We start from the raw sequence: 22,608 nt of genomic DNA on the forward strand, positions 1-22,608 counted from the left end.
GAGCCAGTGAGACAGCAAATAGTTTTCATGTATAAATATGAGTCGTTTTCGTAACTATGAAAATGAAATCATTCACCCTGCGTAAAATATATATTTCATTTATTAATTATCATGATTTTAGGATAGCTGAAAATCCCAGGAATTTCAACCCTTCAGTCCAAGTTCTATATTAGCATGCTTGAACAACTTTGGTGACCTTTTAAAATGAAGTCACTGACCATGTATTTCATTTGTCTGACTTCCAAGGTGTGTTGAGTTGTCACTTAGTGATGTGTGAATGTGAGTGTGAAATATTTGTCTCTATGTGGCCTGTTATAGAATGGCAACAAGCCCAGAGTTTAGCCTGCCTTGTGCTCCTTCAGCACACAGCAAACCCGAACAGGATAAACAGATTAAAAAAACACATTGACATACAAGACAACAACACACTTTGTCACCGTCAGAACCAATATTATACATACAAAAATTACCGTTAAGCAGCGGCGGTACGTGCATTTTCTGGTGACGCCTTCAGCGAATCAATCCAACCCTCAAAAACTATTTTATGGATATAAAACCTCTACTGCAGGTACAGCTGCGACACATAAAAAATAATCAATAATAACCTCATACAATTGAAATATTATTTAGGAATATAGCCATACTTTAATCACCAAAAATCCTTTTTAACTGTACACAATATCCATCCTCCTTTCTTCCTTCTTTTTTATCGCCATCGAAGCTAATGCTAAAAATCTAGCCTGTCCTGTCGTATTTCTGGCATACGTTTTTATTCGATTTAGTGCTGAAAATGTTCGTTCCCGGTTGTGACAGATTTGCTTGCTTTGGAGTTGTCCGACCTTTCTTAATGATGTGCAGCTTTTTTTTCTTGAAAAGTCCGTCTTGAAAATGGCTTTAAATCAACACAACAATATATTTGCTTCTGCAGCTCGCTCCAGATACAGTTTGGTAGCTCTGGATAATTCCCTCTATCACTAGCCAATCATAGTTGGTGAAAGCAATGACGTATCCCTACGCCTGCGATAAGGCATTGTGGTGTTGCCAACTCGAAATCTGATTGGTTAAAGCAACAGTCTAACCGATGCTTGTTTAATGCAGCAGAGCCTGCAGAACTGATTGTGAAGGCCTTGAGGCAGATTTCTGACCCTGGCAACAAATAATGGCTGAAATGTGATTGGTTAAATGCTTCAATATGAAAACACACATCTGGAAGCAGTGCAACCAGGGGGAAAGCAATGAAAGGAAGCTAACAGAAAATTGGGAATTATTTAGTAAGTATTGATGGACAAAATATAATGTATGATTCAGATATTTCTTAGGCCAGCAGAGAAGGCCCCGACGGCCCACCACTGCCGTTAAGATATAACTGTTACATTGCACACTGAAAATGTGTCTTACAAACTATTCTGGTGTATTTCCGTTGTGTCAATATTACTGTGATTAAATAAACAGTACAACTATTCCCAGAAGTTTCATGTACTAGAAATATAGAAACCATTGTGCTTTATATGCTGTTATTAATGGCTCTAGTGTGCAAACTGATCCAGTCCAAAATAATTTTCCCAACAGCGACTAAAAATCATATCATTAGTGTGCTTTGTTGACACCCGCATGCATAGCTGGTCACACAGTTTCGACACAAGAGAGAAAACAAGCCGCCAGACACCAGCAGCCAACTGGCTGTTTAGACTGTTTACACAATAGTTCATCTTTGGGATGGGACTGATAACCAAGATGCCGTCCTGTCTCCACTGTCTTTCCCCCCAGACAGAGGGCTGTGTGACCGACCACGTTATGCGTAAAACAGAGTAATGTGTTGTTACATTAAAATCAGCCACATCTGGGACCATGTGACCTCTCTGGTGTGTGTGTGTGTGGTTTGTGTGCAATGGCGAAAACCCGATGACTTGTTTACCCAAAGCAGGACAACGACAGTGCACATGATAGCCGTTCTCAGAAGTTTTGCATGAACGAGGAAAGGGAGAGCGCCAGTCTATTGATCGCATCCACGGGGAGAGATAAGCTGTCGCCAGTCATGAAGTTATTTGATGGGCTGCAATTAGGGACATGAAGGGAGTTCATGTGGACTGAATACAATAAGCTATTATGTCCATGAAAATAGAGCGCAACCCGTCTGTTTCTTTGTGAGCATTTGAGGTTGTTTTTTTTAAATGACTCCCTAAATTTTCATTTCTGATCATATTTAAGGCTACTACTACTACTACTAAATATATGTGGCAAGCAACTGATGACACTGAGCCCATTTCAAGCTTTGTAAAGCCACTTAAGTTAAGGTTTGTCCTTGTTTTGTAATATCAAAATGTAAAAAAATATTTACATAAAAGCTTGGGGAATACTCATTCTAATTGGTCCAGAATTTTTACTGGTTGATCAATAGATAAGTCTTGGAATTTTTGCCATTAAACCATTGTCCAAACTTAAAATGGCAACTGATTAAGGTAATGCCTTGGTTTTGTGGTGTCAAAACGTAATAATATAAAACCCATGTAATGATTTAAACTATTTAACCTGTTTAGCCATGTGAGAAAGAATTTGCAAAAAAATGTTTTGTCCTGGCATTTCAATTAGTAATTAAAATAAACAATTGTTTAATCCAACAATTTACAATGTCTTTATAGAAAGATGGATACCAAAGAAAAAAATACCTGAAGATGATAATACCTTACTGTATTTAAAATGTAGTTGTTATTAGATGAGCTTCCAAAAATATAGCTAAGAATGGACATTGAGTGGATTTAAAGGGTTTAGAAATGCTGTTGACAACCACTAAAATGATCCAAAATTAATCCTTGCAGTTATGTAGAGCCGTGGTGTATATTCCACCAATTGAGTTGAGTCACTGACAGGCAAAATCAATGTATGGATTTCAGAGTACCATTGCTTGACCCCTATAACTGTGTCCCTACTCCCCTGTCTTTCCCTGCCAAATCAATGCCCAGTAGGGACTTTATTGACCCAGGTAAAGGGTTGGGATCCAGTACTTAATGTGTGTCTCTCCACATTTATTAAGGATGCCCTTCACACACACCTAACATAGAGGACTCATGTCATAGCTGTAAACATTGTAAACCCCAAATGAGCCGACAAGCACATGCCTATATGTTTATGCGGGTATCAGCCATCTATACGGGAGCTGAAAAAGCAGACATGAGCCTCAGGGTGCAGGGGGGAGCGCAGACATTGATTATCAGTGGAGACGCTGGTCTGTCTCCACTGGTGGGAGCAAAGTTGCTGCATGACACTGTGGCGCTTGTGAAGCTGGGGGCTATGCAAGGAGCCAGACCGAGGGGTTAAATGATGATGGGACTTGATAAGTGCGAGTCAGTTCGGGAGGGGGGCTTCCTGCTACTTTAATGATTAAAGGAGGATGCAACACCCTCTGGGGTCACACTAGTCAAGAATCCACCCCTAGGTGCTTTACTGCCACTGTTCTTATTAGAGCTTCTATTGTCATTGGGCTGATATGCTGTTAAATCTTTTTGGGTGTCCAAATTAATGTCTTGATCACATCTGAAAAGACAAATGTTTGGTCGGAATATCACAGTGTTCTTTGACTCCTTTTGTAGCAAGAGTTCCTGAGAGTTAATGTTCATTTAAATTAAAAAGAAACCTTAATAATGACTTAATAATTGGAATTGGATGACCGGATTTTGGTTTATTCGGTATAAGACACCCAGAGAGTATATTTGAATGATATGCCACATTTTTAGGATTATAAATTAATAACTGTCCTTTTTCTTGGCGTATCTTTTCCCTTTGAATTATGGTTGTGCATAATGTCAAACTTATTTTATTGGAGCATAACACATTCATTATACATTAAAGCCATAATTTAATCAATAGAACAAACAATAAATAGATGAACAAAACAATCATTTCAATGTTAAAAGATAAATGACAAATGCAGTACATTGATACATGCATAGTAGTGTTTTAGTATTCTAATAAAACTATTCCAGAAAAAGCCAGTGGGTGCAAGATTTAATTTCCACCTTTTCAACCAATCAGGTGCAATCAGTTGATTGCGGTCAGATGTTGCTTGTTTTAGCAGAAACTTCATTAGTTAAACAGTCTGTGCAGGATCAGTTGAAACAAAGACCAGGACCCACAGGCGGTCTTTGAGGACCGGTTTGGAGTCTTCTGCTGTAAGTCATCTGATACCTTATCTGTGCTTAACTGTGTGTTTCCTGGCTTCTGTGAAGAAGTTGTATTACGAATAGGAAACTGATGACAGGAAGTGAGGCTGTGCTCATGGCCTGATCTTGGTGCCAGTCTACCAGGATCAGTCTTGGGATCAATACTGACCTCACTGTCTTCAGTCACTATTATCAAGAACGGGTACCTCATTAAAAGCAAAAATTGCTGGACAAATTGTCTGCCAAGTAATGTGCCTAGTATAGGTGTGCTGCTATTCTTTCTCAAGTGTGTGTCAACATATTTCTCCTGTCAAATAGGACAAACATCATAACTACACTAGCTTGATCATAGCATTATTTGCATGGAAAACAACTAAGAGGGAATGTTTTTTTCAAATTGGACTTGACTGCTCATATATGGCATTTGATTTTGCCCAAATTTGAAGAAATTGCTCTTGACTCTGTTATCAGACCTTAAGTGTACATGCAAGACCAGAAAAAGTGAATACTCTAAAATGGACACTTTTAATAAATAATGACGTCCATAAATACCATGCAGTACACCAACTATGGCCTTTTCATTGTTGACATTTAAATACATGTGGCTATATCTGTCAATCAATAATAATGTCTGGGTTAAATCGGCAACAGAAATGCTGGAAGCGATGAACATAGAACTCAGTAGAGGGAGCCGTAGTGTGTGGGTGCATGTGTGTGTATGTGTGTGCATGTGTGTGCTCATGGCTACATAATGTCTGTCCCCAGATGGTCATGAAATTATGAGAGTGGGTGTGAAGTACTAGAAAAAAAGTCACAGTTTACACAAAGGAGTACAATTTGTATTTGTGCAAATTTGTTTCCGTTTGTTTTTGAATCGGCTATAAAGCAAAAAAAGTTACATATGTGAGAATGTTCTTGACTTTTTGAACAAGACTCTAGCCAGGCGTGGTTTGATGACTTTGTTGTCCACCTGATACTGGTGTTGGTTTAGCATCATATTCTAAATGTTATGGTCTTGGATTTGACTCCTAAAAGTTGTGGTTTTGACTCAATTCGTTGATTTTTCTTGGATTTCTGCACATATTGGATGTGGTCTTGAGTACAACTTGTTTGTGAGTGACATACACACTTTATAATGTCAGTACTGGTCACTGTGGGAGGGTTTGTCAGGAGGTTATGAGGGGAGGGTGTTTCTATGGAGACAGTAATGAGTGAATGAGGTCGAGTTCAAGGCCGCGATGCGCTTTGTGCTTCTCTTTGTCCTCATAACAGTGGAAATTAAGGGATGCAGGGGCAAACGGATTGAGTACACATGAGCTAATGAGGGTCCAGTTAGGGAGCGTGGGTGGGAGGCAGTGGGAGAAGGAGGACACACGTGTGACGCAGTGGTGAGCAGAGCTTTGGCTGTTAAAGCACTTAAAGGATTTGGACTATATTAACATTTCAATGGAACTGTGACATTTGCTATCTGCTATCGTTTGTCGTTTAATGTGCACCATCAATAATGTTGAGTTGAGTTTTATATGCTTAGTCTTTTTATTGTTTTAAAGTCTTGTCTCCATCCCTTATTCCCTCCCCTTCACTCCTCCTCTCCTCTCTTTGCGCTCCACACTGACTGCCTTGACTCGATGTGACAGCAGCTCTCATTAAATACGAAACACCGGTCACATGCAAAATTGACCCTGCAAGTGTTTTGGCTTAGCCAGTCCTTTTCTGTGGATGGTGCATGACTCCCTGGTAAGGATCGACCGTAGCCCTAAAGGTGTCAGGTGCAGAAAGGACAGCGGGTTGAAGTTAAAATCCGTTTTATTGTCTGGATGAAATTGGATTATCCTCATGTAGTTTGTTAAACAATCTGCAGTTGAAGACAAATGATCTTTTTTCGTCCCAATGTTAATCTTTGCGAAACGTTATTAAATGTAGTGCAAAACTGTCAGAACCAAAACAAATTTAATTAATATTGAATGATTACTACTAACTGTTTCATTGAAAAATTTTCACATAAATGACATTCGCTTTATAGCTACAACTTTAAAATAGGTAAAGGTGATCTACACAAAAACAAAGGGTTCAAAAGTCATGAAAAAAATATTCGTATTTTCCCAATGGTGATGTGACATGCATTTATAACTTCTTTATGGCTCACTGATGTTTATTATGAATGTTAAAGCCCTAACTGATCATTGTCTTTTGAACTTTGTCTGTATGCAGACTTAATGGTTGGCATGCGCTCCCATACAATTCTGTGGGCCTGGTTCATTCTTATCTCCCAAGATTATATCTGTCAGAAAGCAGTAAATTACAGTCGTTTGTCCCGGGGTTTGTTTTTATTGTGTTGCACATAGCCATAGAAATCTGGGTAAAAAGGCAAGTAAATATATTGCTGCAGCTCAGGCTGAACTAGAACTTTTTTCTTACATATATTGCATATTTTTTTCAAGATGAAATAATGAATCCAAATATTTCATTTAGCCACGATTTTGCTTTATGAAAGCAGTCTTTTTAAACCAATTAGGCTTTGACACTTTAGACCTTTGCAGCTCAACTATGAGTACAAACCATACGTCTGTCCGTCTGCTCTACTCAGACAAGGTGCAGCTGCAGTCTTATTGCATTTGGCCGCCTGTGACAACTTAATGGGATGTTTGATTTCCATGTTCAACTTCCTATGCGACCGGTGTTTGACTCTTGGGCCTTTGATATTTTGGCTTCCTCTAACTCACTGCTCCAAACTCTCAACAAACATACATGCACATACGCGCACTCACGCATTCATACTTATACACATACTTATAAAAACACACAAACGCCTCTCGTCACCTATGAAACTCATGAAAGTAGGTTTGCTTAACCATAAGCACACAACTTGTTAATGGTGGTCATTGACTCGTCAAAAAAAAGAAAAATCCATACTTGTGCATGAATTACATTATCCTAACAGTAATGGCTTTAACATAATGATTTCTTTCTCTTAGTGATATCTGGTCTCTAGCTACATGACATTTGATCATAAAAGATAAAATCTAAAGCCAGACTGACCTACAGTATCTAATGTATCCATTTTTGTTTGAAATGTTGTGTTGAAAGTATATATTGACAATGTTACTGTAATCATCATAACAGTCATCTCGGTTTGTAGTTCACTAAGCGTACTTTATAGTTTTCAGTATTTTGTGTAAATACTGGTGCCCCCACTTGATGATAGCTACAACGAAAGAGCAGGTAGGAAATACAAAATAAACATTATGTGTGGAAACATGTACTGAAACAAAAATAGAATAATAGGTATAAATAGAACTGGTCACATTATACATTTATACCTTCCAAAAAATGAAATATATTTAAAATTGAAAAATACAAATACTATTTGTATGAAGTATCGCATGTTGTACTTTGTAATTAACCTGTGTTATTGTATTTATTGAATCTCCCATATTTTACTAAACATTATTTGATTAAATATGTTCTGTGGACTACCACTGTTTTGAAAACATTCTTCCAAGAATGCCTTTCATTGCTGCTACACTGATTAGTAATTGTAATCGAATTCGTGATACATTCCTTGAAATGATTTGTATCTTTTACTGATGTAGAATGGAAGAAATTCCCCTTAGGATAAAAATCAAGAGATCTGGGACTCTGGTAGGCAATTTCAGGGTCAGTTTTTATCATAATGAGATGGACAGGGATCTCTGTTGAGATTTTTGAGAAGCTACCCACGTTTAACATGGGATGTCAAAGTAGCAAAAAAAGTTTAGGCAATAAGATGTATCATCTTCATTGCACTCATCCATTGAAAGGATTAACATTATATTTTTTCATGTATGGGACCGTACGGGGGTTTGTGTGGGTTTTTTCAGGGTACTCTGTTTTCCTTCTACATCGCAAAGACATGCTTGGTAGGCTGGTTGAACATTCTAAATTGCCCGTAGCTATGAGTATGAGTGTGAATGGTTATCAATCTTTTTGTGTCCTACGATTGGCTGGCCACCGATTCAAGGTGTCCCCGCCTGGCACCCATAGTTGGCTGGGATGGGCTTCGGCACCCCATGACCCTTGTGAGTATAAGTAAAAAAAATCGTTACATCTTCAATGCCCTCTTAGAGCAAGTCTCTATATGTTTTTTTTTTCAAAAAGACGTCACAGAAATAAAAGTAGTTCATGACAAAGCATAGAGAAGAGGATGAAGAATCCTTGAAATTGGCAATCAGTCTGAGCACAAGGTCAAGAGAAGTTAGAAAACAAGCAGGGGCAGTCAATTCGCATTGCTTCGATGTACATAACAACATCTGACATGGCTGTTGGCGAATGCCTGCTAATTACATCTTGTTGTGTCACTCCTACGATGGAACAATCTGCTGATTGTTGTGCAAGAAGACTGGTCAGACAAGCGGCAGATAGTTTTACCCCCAATTATCCCCCTTAGTCTCGTTGGTTCAAACTATCAAAAGGAAAAATCGGCATGAGAAAACAAATATGCCAAAGGACTCCACAGTACATATTCACAGAGGACCAATATAAAGCTGTTAACAAGTTTAGGTTTGGGGAAAAGTATGCATTGTTTCTAATGAGCTCTACCAACAACTTCACCACTACCACTTTCCGCAGAAAGGGAGGGGGTCCAAAAGGGGCGATTATGAATTGAGTTAATGAGCCTAGATGGGTCCGGGTGAGCCGGCAAAGACAGCTTAGAAATCACCCACTTCCGTTCGTGTCCTTTCCTTTTTAGATCGCAGGTCTAAAAGTTAATGATTGATAATGATGGATTTTGCTTGGTGAAGGCACTGAGGACATGTCTGGATTCCTATTGGATCCCTCATTTGTCTTAGTTCTGATTTGTGACAATGAATATAAACAGAAAGGATGTCATGGAAGCAATCTCAAATGAGTACGAGAACTGTTGTTACTGCCTGATAATTGTTTACCTGTGGTTTAGCTCTTGTACATTCGGGTTGTTCAGATAGTTATGTAAGATCGAACTGTGAATAGAAAAGTGTGGAATGAAGAAATGGGCATTTGCACAAAATTCCTGAGAGGTGTCAGTATGAATGAAGTTGTCACAAAGTTGAACCAGCACTGTTTGTTTCTGCTTATCCGATTCCTTCCGTCCATCCACCCATCCGTGCTAGTGTGAGGGGGGGTTGAAGGCTGAAGGTCACAGAAAAACAAGAGGATGGTGGAAGCACTGAGGAAGGGATCTTAGTGGGGGGACGAGGTGTGTTTATGTATGTGAGACTTGCCCTACTTAGACTCATTTCAGCGCAGCCTGAGCTCTTGTGTATCACCCGCAGAGTTCGCCTAAACACCCCTGACTTGATCAGTCATCCATGTGACTCGAGGCTGGAGACCACGACAGACAGACAGGGAGACACGATGGGAGACAGTGGGAAAAGAAGGACATGAACCACAACATGGCTCTGGTTTATTAATTCGATTTCCTGTCTGATATGTCGCTATAAAGCACCATCGCAGCGTTTATCTCTCTAATTCATCAGGCGCCATCAAAGGCTAGACTTATTAGCTCGAACCAGAGCAATGAAGGGTCACCCGAAACAGACAAAACACTCCTTTTTGGTTTGAACTTTAACTATTTGGACTCAACTTTTCCACAACAGATAATGATGCAGCTACTTGTTATCAAAAGAATGTCGCTTCCCACTAGTCTCTTTCCCACAGACGACTCCAAATCTTCACAGATAGCTTTCAGTATTAGGCACAGCAAGTTTATCAGTTGTTTTCTAATGCAGTTCTCACAGGCCTCCTTTCATTTCTGGTTTTCACTATCCCTCACCCAAAATGATATGTGCACTGTAGTCGCAAAGGAAAATACGTTTCAAACAAAAGCGCTTTTTGTCTATTATCCAGTCCCTCACTTTGGTAAACAAAGCGTGTTAATAAAAGACTGTCTGTGCTTTCTACACACTGCAGTTAGTTGCCAATTCGTGACAAAAACATTGTGTAAGAAATAGAGTTTCTATTTGTTGCATATGGTTCTATGTACCTCAGAGGCCAGATTCTAGGTGTATTGTTCCAAGGAAATTAACATGATAGTCAGACTGGTGTCTGATGGGCTTGGTGACCTCTGACCAGCAACAAACTATGACCTTTCAGCTTCAGATAGAACTGTCTCTGTCTGTAAGTATACGTGCTGTCTCGTTCACGAAAGACTAAACACTGATGGCCGAGATTGTCTCCATGGTTGTGCTGATCCATAACCATGAAGGTATGAAGGCTAAAACTAAAACCATTATTAGTATTTTTAGGCTTTTTCCCCCCCTACAGACATTTTATCTAAATGACACACCCCAGTTTTCAAAGATTTCAAGGAAATTCAAGGAGTGGTAACCTTTTAAAGGAATGTTCTGCATAAGGTTCACCATCATGGTGTTAATAAGTATTAAGGTCAGGAAATATATATAACTGAGCATAATATTAGCTGACATTTCTAATGTGATGTGTAAGAAAAAAATATGACTGCCTCACTGATGTAATGCTTTCTGGAATGCCTTCATGTTGACTTGGTATATTTCCTTACCACGTTTAATTATATTTTGGGCACTGCCCACTTCAAAATTCTGGGACCAAGAATGGTGTTGGCTCTTTGCTTTGGTTTTCTTTAATTAAAAAAAATATTTATATTTAGAGCTAAATAGCAACGGAATAAAAAACGTTATGACATCTAACAAGTAGTTTCATGCACAAATGAAAGAGCATTTGTTGAATGAATGGAATGAATTGGTGGATTTTTTTTCTTCTCAATTGCATAGAAACATTTAGACATTTTGCCATAAATCTTATGTGCAATTTACGGTGTGGTTAAACTTAAGTGAATCCATATAACCTTACTAAACTTAATTGTACATGATTTGCTGTTATGCTGTTTAATGTCACATAATAATTAAGGGGTTAATTACATACCTCTAACAATACATTTATTTCTTCTGTAGTTTTTCTGCCACTTATTCTGGAAATTGAAATAGTTTAGCATGAGTATCTGACCCAAAATCCGAACCCATTGCCTCTCAATAATAAATTGGGAATCTAATCGATCGAACAAATATTGCAACACATAGTCAAGCTATTAAAATGCATTTAAACTGACATGCAGGTGACCCAAATCAGAGGTGTCACGCTTTCCCCCAAAACTGAACTTAGCTCCCACAGTCCAACTGAGGGCCCATTTTATGATTTGTTTATGTTGGTCAAAGAAGTTGCCATTTTCCCTCTCTCTTTCAATTCTCCTGCTTTAACCTCTCCCATCGGACACATCAGGAAAGTCTTTATCCAGCAGCGTGGGAACACAAAAACATACTAGTGATGGTGGAAAAATAAAGTTGTTTGCCTTATATGTCCACATTCACAAAACATATACATATATATGTATATATTTAGCATTACTGCGTAACCAGCAATGTGTTATAATATATCGGTGGCCACGTAGTAACACGAAAACCAACACGTAGCCATACTACTCCCTGTGCGATCTTTGCCTGCAGCACCAACTTTGACACACCATTAAAAGCAATTGCAAAAAAAGTGCCACCTTTTCTACAGTTTGAGGAAACACCTCTTGCTATGTTTTTAGTATTTTGGCTTCGAGGTCTGCGTAAACCAAGCGGAACAACTACTTCTTTGTTCACACATTTCTAGTGTTTTCGCACTCGGATTCCACAGTACATGTATTATTGTCTCATACATTTATGCAAGTTGGCAAATGCTTTCAGACTGTGGTTTGACAGTTGTGATGAAGATAAAATGAGTCGAAGTTCATGTCAAAGCCAATCTGGAATGAAGCAAAGCAGCAGTAGCCACAGGTCAGTTGCATTAAACATGAAATGTGAAAAACAATAACGCCACTGTCTTTTTAAACGTTTGATTGAGTTTACTATGCCATATTCCCACGTACTGTGAATAAATGGGTGGAATCAAATTAGTTTTTTTCTTTATTCATGAAACATTATACTTTTTTTTTGTTCCTATTATTTACTTAATTTTTGCAAGAGTTATGCTCTGTAAGTGAGAAGTGTTGACGTGAAAATATCCCTCCCTAGTAGTAGTATGTGGTTTACCCGCCAACATTGTCCGGTCATTCAATATACAATTTTACAATTCATAATGTCAGGATTAAGTAGTAATGTTGCAGGTTGGGACTGGGTTCAAAAAGTAGCATGCGTGTCTGTAATTATAAGATCTGTTTCTCTACCACTACCTGCTCCCATTAGAATGTTGTCTTTAAAGTTTTCCACTTCAATTTCCAGTTACATCCTTGAATAATGAAGGCGGCCAAATTAAGCAGCCGCAGTGGCAATCTGTTTCTTATTTCAGGATGTAAAAAGATTTCAAAAGAAAAAGCAAAAGAACAGACGAGTAGAAGCGAGTGGGCTGCCGCCTGCCACCATGGAGATGCTAAACATTTCCATGTGTTTGTGTGTCTATGTCCCCCCCACCCTGCCTGGGCTTTATGTTTTTTTTCCAGGCTGTCCCACTGCTTCTTCCTCCTATAATACCAGCTATAAAGAGCATGCAATTATAGTGGGGTGGGACTAAACAACGTGGAGGCAGTTGAGGCAGCCAACCACAATCTGCCTCCCCTAAATGGGCAGCCTTTTGGCTCGCTTGATTGGCCACGATGGTTGCGCAGATGTTCTGTCTTTAATGATTTTTGTAACCATTACGTTAATAGTTGTTTATGGCGGTGAAATGCTGGAAGGTAGGGGAAGTGGAGGAAGTTGATGGATAAGTAATGGACTGGGGGTCCATAGATCAAACCTGTGGTGAAGACTGTGGGTTAAGGCTGCCAGTAGGATGGAGACAGGGTCTTCACATGCACATTCAGACACTTTAAATTCCACCACATGAAAGCTTTGTACGTGAGTAACTCTGACGATTTGCAACCTACCTGGTAAAAATTTACAATCATATATTTCTCCTACATTGGGAGACTAAGTAGAAAATAATTGAATGTTCTGAACTGTCTGTGGAACATTTCTTGCCATAAAGCCAGTACCCACATTAAAGTGATGATTGTCATTAAATATGGCATGATGTACAATATGTTGGAATTACAGCCTGTATCCATAATGGACTACAATTTGTTTGGTATATAGTGTACTGTTTCCATTGTCAAAAGTTCAACAACTAATTTATACTACTGTCAAGCACATTGCTCTCAATTTTGTCAAACTTCAAAGTAGAAGAGGAAAAACGAAAAGTTTGATTGATAAATGTGGATGGCCCAGCGGAAATAGTGGTTAGTGTGTCGGCCTTCCAGTTCTTGGTTGGAGGGTTTAGTCCCAGGTCAGTCCTCACTTTGTGGAGTGCATGTTCTCTCTGGACTTGCGTGGGTTTTCTCCGGTTTCTCCGATTTCCTCTCATAACCCAAAAATATGGAGGGCAGGCTGGTTGAAAACTCTAACTTGCCCCTACGTATGAGTGTGATGGTCATCTGTCTCCTTTTCCCTGTAATTGGCTGGCCAACAATTCAAGGCCCTTCATTGGTGCCCAGAGTTAGCCAGGATCAGCTCCAGCAACCCTGCGACCCTTGTTTTGGAAAGAGAATGATCCATTTCTCATGGTCAATTAAAAAGGAATAGACGATGTATCAATGTCCTGATTTCAAATCTCGGCCCTTGTAATCCTTCATTTGGTCTGCGCATAAATACAAGTTAGTATTTCATCATTGCAAAACCATGTCAAGTTCGACAGCTGTTTGCTCTTATGTGCCCTTTTATTTGCTGCTGACCAATCTCAAATAACAATTTGACCATTTGAACCTCTGCCGTTGCATTCTGCAACAATTTTTCAGCCTTTTTCTACTCTTATCCTAATCCTGCAGATTTCACATCAATTTATCCCTTATTTTTGCCTTCTTCTGAGTGTCAATCCTCCATGAGCCTGCCTGTCAATGGGAAATTGACCCCAGTTTACCTGTAATTTGAAACAGCATTGGTCTCCGCCATTCACAAATCACACCCACACACTTATTCACATGCTGTTTAAAAATATACCCTAATGCTTGGGAATGGAGTGAGGATGAAGTCATCAACACACATGGACAAACTTGGATAGGGATGCACATACATTCCCACACTTGAGCCACACACACGCACAGTATTTCCACCACTAACTGGCTGCTGGAGACAGCAGTGTTATGGCTTCATTCTGGGCAGACGTACAGCTGGGAATGTGGAGCATGCAGGCTTGAATACCTTCAAGTTCTGAGGGAAATGCAGCACTGACAGGAAGGTATGGCTATAAAGCAACACATATACGTGCGTGGGTGGGTGCGAGAGCTGGGGAGGGGTTTTGAGCATAATTACCGTATTTTACGGACTATAAGTTGCACTTTTTGTTCATGGTTTGGCCAGGCCTGCGACTAATAATAAACACTTGAAATGGAGAAGTGGATAAGGACCAGATGCTGCTGATTTACTCACACAACAATGAAACTGTTAATGATAATTGCTTTATTTATTTGGGCTAATTACAAACGTTCATTCTTGGAATGCAAAATGAGGCATGTTCTTGGCTCGTATTTTTGGGTACTCCACTTCCTCTAATTTGCCCGAAACATGCATGCTACGCTAAATTGTGATTAAATAGTGCGAATGTTTGTCTGTATCATTGTGCCCTGCGATTAACTAGCAAACAATTCAGTGTACTGCCCATAGTTAGCTGGAATAAGGTCCGGTACCCTTCGACCCTTTTGAGGATAAGTGGAATGGCAATTGAATGAATACCTAAAAATTTAAGAGCCCTCTTTTAATATCTAAAGCTTTTGGTACTCAGACGTTTGGTCGAAAGACGTTTGGCTGACCGGACGTTTGGTCGACCGGACGTTTGGTTGACCGGACGTTTGGTAGACCGGACATTTGGTAGAACGGATGTTTGGTCGCCGGGTTGTTACTGTTGAAACCAGCTCTCAAAATTATAATCATGAGAGAGAGAGAGAGTGAGTTTAATATCCAAATATCTAATATCAAAATATCAACAGTAAACTCTGTCATAATTGGACAGCAAGCGAACCCGGCGACCAAACGTCCGTTCTACCAAACGTCTGGTCGACCAAACGCCCGGTCGACCAAACGCCCGGTCGACCAAACGCCCGGTCGACCAAACGTCCGGTCGACCAAACGTCCGGTCGACCAAACGTCCGGTCGACCAAACGTCCGGTCGACCAAACGTCCGGTCGACCAAACGTCCGGTCGACCAAACGTCCGGTCGACCAAACGTCCGGTCGACCAAACGTCCGGTCACGAAAGCTTTTAAAACACATTTTTCCGCCATTACCGGTGTCTCTTTTGTACCACGTTCTCAATATTTTACAGATTTCATAGCGTGGCATGGGTGTATATATTAAACAGTAATACTACATACATTTCCTTAAAAAGACTTGTTTGTGGTGTCCTGATCGCATTGAGTTATGCGTTACAGAGACTTTACAAAACTGTAGGGTGAGAATTGCAGGAGCTGGATTATGGAGGATTACCACACAGGAGCAGGATGTGGGGGCACCAGAGAGAGTTGGCTTTTATCTTGGGCTGCTAGACAAAGGAGCTGTCAAAGACAAGTTCCCCCAAGTTTGCTACATGTTTGCACAAATGTCAGAGAAGCAATTCTAAATCCATCTCAAATTGCTCAGATTTATTGAAATCCTCGTCTTTTTGGAAATATATATAAAATGCTTTCAGAAGGGTCACAAACAAAAGCAGAAGGAAAGAAGCTATCTATACACACATCAGTCTGACACACTTGTTTGAATGGTAATTGCAGTTTTAGCAGAAAACTTTCATGTTTTGATGCTAGCCGACACTTTAAAGACGCCAACGGCACACTACAATGCAACCTTAATGTCATGTTAGAAAGGATGGAGATCTAGTAAAGAATTTGACCTTTTTTTAACTTTGTGTGTGCACACGAGTGCTTGCATGTATGTATGGTTTACTTGTAGATAAAACATTTGCATAACATAATTGATTCATAACTCTTAATATGAAATTTACACGGAGTGCATCAAAGTCATGCACGTAAACTACTAGAAAGCTATAGTTGAATATGATTAGACTTAGTTTGATTTGTGGTCGTACAGGCCAAGCAATTGGTATTTGCACCACTTATATGAATTAATGTGTTCCTTTTTGCTGTTGAAATCTGTTTTCCAGAAAATGATGAGTAATATGAGCAAGAGTTACATCTCCATACAGATGCAGTCCCACCCTCAGGCCCATTTTCCTTCCATTCGATCCAGACTTAGAGCTGTCGCTCAGGTATCCCTTAGCTAAGACTTTAATCTCAGTCAGAAACTAGAGCCACACACAGCTTTAATGGGCCATAATGCCTGAGAAAAACCCATGCAACTACCTGCAGGGCCTCTCCGGTTTTTCACAATCTGGTAATTCCCCTGTCCTAGGCTTTACCCTCACATTAGCTTCCTTGAGACTTTTTCTTCTTGGTTACATTCTCTCCCTCTAACGCCTCTGTGGTCGTATATCCTCCTTTAGTCTCGCTAAGTTTGGGCAAGTCTTGGATTCCATATGTGCATATACGTATCTTTATGTCTGACTGTGGCATTGTTTGGAGACTAACTAAAGAAAGGGGCTGCATATTGATCTTAAAAAAATGTCTTGTAAATTTGACGTACTGCAAACTAGCCAAAATTCAATACATGAAAAAATCTACAAGTTCATTAAACTCTCACTTTCTAAACTGATCCTAAATGTCAGGAGCAGCTCGTTTGTCCCTCCTGGCTTGCCGTTAGGTTCGAGCAGCTGCGAGTGATTCATGATTACTTCCAGATGTGTGTATTTAAACACGACTGAATTAGTATTCATGGTCGGATCGTACTGCGTGATACTGCATACGTTGCTGCAAAAGTACTGTTCTCCATGCTCCGGTTTTGTTTCGTTTTGGACGTACAAGTCCTTGTTATTTTGTAAGGCTTCCTGAGTTATTAAAGTTATTATCATGAGCACAGTTCGTCTCGTCGCCTCCTGCTTCCCCGCTACTGGGTCCAAATTCCTCCAACCGCGCCACAACGTCTCGGCACGATCATTACACTAAACAAGTTCTTTCAGTCCTGGCTACAATTTCCAGAAAAAAATTCTGGCAAAATAGCTTATGTTTCATAAAATTAGGAGTCATTTAGAAACCATATCAGAGTCATTCAACAATATCCAAAAATATGAATCAGTATGGAAGCCTATTCAGGTCTGTTGTGTAAGAATGTACATTGAAATGTTTATTTTCTCCATTCTTTACCTTTCATTTCTGTGGGGAATTGTTGACCAGGAATGTGCAGATCGTGGTATGAAGTGCCTTTGCAGCGCAAACATTATTCAAGCATTTCTTGACAACACTGGCCTGACACCATCTTATTTCAGGCCAATGTGGGTAATTCATCTACATTCTCGGGCCACAGACTAAATGTCAAGTCTCTCTTTTGGATCAGTTTTCTACGTGATGACGGATTACCGTAAACGTACAGACGCATTCATTGCAGGAAAACTAGACTATTTAAATATCTGCTTTGTTACCATCAGCCTTCGGTTATTATGATTAGTTTAATTTTAGATTTTCTTTTTCAATTTCACCCTTGCTGCCTCTGTCCTCCTAAACTATAATCTTAGTTTGGGCTCCAACATTTACCTTCTACCCTTCAATCTCACACAGCCATAATTATGGCCACACTAAGATGCAGAGACTTCTAAATCATTCTGCGAAGGTTTTGGTTTCCCAACTGTTATTCCCCTCATCTCCTCACTTCGGCTTTGTAAATAAAGCAGGGCTTGTTCTGAAGGCTAAATTAAAACTTTGTGGATCTGTGTATGTCCTTTTGATATTTTATCATGCAATATTTGGAGAGCCGTTTCAAAAGGGAGGGACGTATGAGTGACATATTAAGACGAAATCTGATCTTACAAGAATTTAGGAGAATACTATACGAAAATTAGAGGCTGGACACTTTTTTTTTCTATTTACGTAGCAAATCTTTGGCAAAACAAGTTTTTGTTTTTGTTTCAGTTTGCCGCATTACTATCACGTTATTCAGAGAGAAATAATTTCATGTTTTTTTCCATAATGTTTTCTTTTAGATCTTTTTTTTATATTTTTTAATATTATTATCACTTTTCAAGTTTATACATGACTCTAAACTACAATATTCTGAATATTAAATAGTACCCATAAATGTTTAACGCATGATTTATGACCACTGTTACATGTATTGTCCATCCAATAACATTTGTATACTTTTATTCATTCATTTCTTTTCATTTTTTGTATTTTTCCAGGCTATATGGTTGTCAGTAGTGAGCACAAAATCCTTAACATGCAGCAATTGTGGCACTAAACTACAATTTAAACACAAGGCAATGTTATATCGTAATAATAGTAATCTTTCTGATATGTTGGGTGGCTGACATGAAACAAATCTGCCCTGTTTTCTCCTTCTGCCTATCGGTTTGTCATCTTCTGTAAATATATTTCATAGAAGTTTATTTGCCTCAAGTGATTCCCTGCGATGGGAAGAAAAACAAAGTTCAAACACCACTAATGTGATTATGGTGAGATCAGAGAGCAGCTCCTATCTCTCCCCCCATCGCTTCGAAAACAGTCACACAGCGAACTCCACGATGAAAAACTGGCTTACCCAGCCGAGATGGTGTATGGAATTCAGACAGTGTGTGTCTGCATGCTGCAATGGTCAAAGGCAAAGGGGGGTTTTATTTGTCATAGAGAGGTCTATTGTAATGGAACACTCTTAATAAAAAAAAAGAGCTACAGTCCGGACCAATAGGTAACCTCCAGTGTGGGGAAATGACTCCCTTAAAATATTTTTAAACCCTGCAGTATCAGAGATTTTCACTGGAAGGACTTCTGCTGCTTTTAAACAGAGCAATTTCCATTAAAGTCAATATGAATATAACTTTCTCCCATCTTGTAACCAGACTATTGTCTGCGGCAATTTGTTCTAAACTGGAAGACATAGTTGATTGACTTTTATTGACTGGGGTGGCCCATTATTTCCCAAGAAGAAATGTACTAGATCACATGTGTCAAAGTGGCGGCCCGGGGGCCGAATCTGGCCCGCCGCATCATTTTGTGTGGCCCGGGGAAGTAAATCATGAGTGCTGACTTTCTGTTTTAGGATCAAATTAAAATGAAGAGTATAGATGTATATTAAATTTCCTGATTTTCCTCTTTTAAATCAATAATTGTAATTTTTTAATCATTTTTTTTCAGTTTTTAGTTCAAAAATCATTTTGTAAAATCTAAAAAACATATTTAAAAAAGCTGAATGAATATTCAGGGCTTTTAATCCAGTTCTTTTAATCCATTTATTTAAAAAAAAGCTAAATATTATATCTAAAATGGTCCGGCCCACATGAAATCGAGTTGACGTTAATGCGGCCCGCGAACCAACCAGAGTTTTACACCCTTGGTATAGGATATAGTACTCGAGTAAACTGCTGTTATTTTTCAGAATCAACGTAGTGAAAATAAAATGGCCCCTCAATATGAATTAGCAATTTTGCACGGAAAATAATCAGAGATATCCTTTTAGGCTGCCAAGCTTGGACACACACATACATGAACATAAGCTTCCATTTACAGGATTTCTTGTAAACGTTGCTCAATGAGCGAAACATCAACACTACATCATTAAGTGTAATATGGAAATGGTCAAGAAGACGAAGCTTTGTTGAGCTCTTCCGGCGGCTGGCCCACGCTTGGCTCCCTCACACCTCCACCATTCACAAGTGAGCACAGCATGTGTAAGGGAGGAAAAGAGCAAACGGGACGGGGGTGAAGGGTGGACTTGTTCTGTAGGCCTTTTTATTAAATTAGCGTCCATTCATGAGTCCGAAGAGAAGAATGTGCCAACAGTTGGCAGAAAAGTGTCAATGCTAGATTCATGGCTTACGTTCATGGACTGCGTTAACGCTTTAACGGGGTATATGGAACTTGGATCACAATATAGGAGGCAATGTGGAAAATATTAAAACATAACTCCAGTTGAGAGGTTATCTAAACACATGAGGCTCATAACAGTTGGATATCTGTTACAGGTTGTGGGTCAGTACCATGGCATGTTATACTGACTGGAAACAAGTCTTATTGACCTGATTTGAAGATATATATATATATATATATATATATATATATATATATATATATATATATATATATATATATATATATATATATATCTTCAAATATATATATATATATATATATATATATATATATATATATATATATATATATATATCCTGATGACCGGGATTCAAACAACATAGTTGACACACACTATTAACATGCATTCATGAATTTGTTGGTTTTTTTTCAAAGTTTTGCGTTTTGTAACCTGAATATTTTGTATGAAGAGACATTCGTAAATATTCATTCATTTAGTTTCCGTTCAGCTCATCCTCACAAGGGTCGCTGGGGCGCTAAAGCCTTTCCCAGCCAACCAATGCACAGTAGGCACCCTAAATTGGTTGCCAGCTAATGTCAGAGCAGAATGAGACAATACATAAAGATGGATGCTTTTATCTAAAATCCAATTTATATTACCCAAAGATTGTTAGACTTTCTAGAAAACAACTTATTACATTTACTTCTAATGTTGCTTTAGAATCCTAATTGCAATCGACTCATTGGATCTAGATTCTGGAACATTTTCTTTTTTTCCTGACACAACACATACACACACACACACACACACACACACACACACACACACACACACACGCCCATAGGCCAGTCTTAATGAATGAACAAATAGCATGGCCATCTCTCATTGTCTCATCTGACATACAGGTGCATTGGGGTTAAGGTCAAAGGGAGGGAGATAGGATGTCTGTCTGGATATCTGCCCAAGGTGACTGATGACAGATGGTCGAATGAGTGTGTTTGCATGGACAGAGATAGTTGGAGCCCAATATTTGCAGACGGCCAGCACCTGCTCCACTCAGACGTTTATCTTGCATCTGGTCCCGGGAGGACAGATGGGAGGAGGCACCTGACTCACCCAGACATGCAAGTGAGGGGTGCTATCCAAGTGGTTGGGTAGACGATCAGGTGATGGAGAGCTGAATGCCGCAGACAGTGTGACTGGCTTTAGACACATGGAGCCAGTTTGCCTAACTAAAAGCTAGTGTCATGTCTGCAAACTCTGTGTACCTTGTCATTATCTGTCCCCAAATGTACTAATTTCAGCCCCCATGGCTTCATGGACACAGTATGCCTATAATGATGGAGACGAAGCACGATGTCAGCGTAACAATCCCTGGGGCTAGCATAAAAAATGGTGACTCACTGTACAATAATCGTGGATGAACACACAATCCTAGCTGGACTTTAGGCAATAAACATGGCAAAGAATCTACTGTGCTTATTTCTCTTGGGTTTGAGGCATGACAACCAATTGCAGGCATTGGTATGGATGTGTAGTACATGTTTGCAATAAGCTCCTTTAATTCAAAGCTCTGCCAGACCAAGCGTCCCGCCAGGCATTGCACTTTAATGTCAAGGGGGCACTAAGAGAGCCGAGGGTGCCCTTTGCAATTATCAAGCATGATGGGACACTGAGAGACGAGAACATCTGGCACGAGTGGAAAGAGGGGCGGTATGCACTTCCAACCTCCCTCCCACCTTCCTCCTCCTGTTCTTCTGCACAGGAGACGCTGTGCTTTGATCTCCAGCTGTAGCTGTCTGCTGTGCCTCTCTAGATCAATCACGCCGACTTGAGCTCTGTTTTGCCATCAGTGTCGTCAAACTGTACAGTCGCTATCTTGGAGACATTGAAATTAGACATTGATTTAGTCCACGGCAACATGTGTTTTTATATCTCTATTTTCCTCCCCAAACTTGCTGAATATGACCAATTGTCCCGTCAGTGCAAGGACATGACATAATTTAAGCAGGGGTGGTTTATGGCATAGAGCACATGTTTCAAAGTGGCGGCCCGGGGGCCAAATCTGGCCCGCCGCATCATTTTGTGTGGCCCGGGAAAGTAAATCATGAGTGCTGACTTTCTGTTTTAGGATCAAATTAAAATGAAGAGGATATATGTATATTAAATTTCCTGATTTTCCCCCTTTTAAATCAATAATTGTAATTTTTTAAATCATTTTTTTCTGTTTTTAGTTCAAAAATCATTTTGTAAAATCTAAAAAAATATATTTAAAAAAGCTAAAATAAACATTGTTTTAGATCTATTAAAAAACTGAATATTCAGGGCTTTTAATCCAGTTCTTTAAATCCATTTATATAAAAAAAATCTAAATATAATATCTAAAACGGTCCGGCCCAGCCTGCGAACCCAACCCGAGTCTGACACCCTTGGCATAGAGTATGATATTATGTTTCTATGGGAGATAGTGACAATATACTGCAACTTGTAGATAACAAACTGGTCAGGTGAACATGTCATTTCTCATGGGAAATT

The 22,608-nt window shown here is 39.4% G+C and overlaps 1 protein-coding gene across 4 annotated transcripts in view; it reads left to right on the forward strand.

The window, feature by feature from the left end:
- jcada (junctional cadherin 5 associated a) overlaps positions 1–22,608 on the forward strand; it is a 105,610-nt gene that overhangs the window by 65,251 nt on the left and 17,751 nt on the right. The window lies entirely within an intron of this gene.

Source organism: Stigmatopora argus, chromosome 17 (genome assembly GCF_051989625.1).
Source record: "Stigmatopora argus isolate UIUO_Sarg chromosome 17, RoL_Sarg_1.0, whole genome shotgun sequence".
NCBI classification, from domain to species: Eukaryota; Metazoa; Chordata; class Actinopteri; order Syngnathiformes; family Syngnathidae; genus Stigmatopora; species Stigmatopora argus.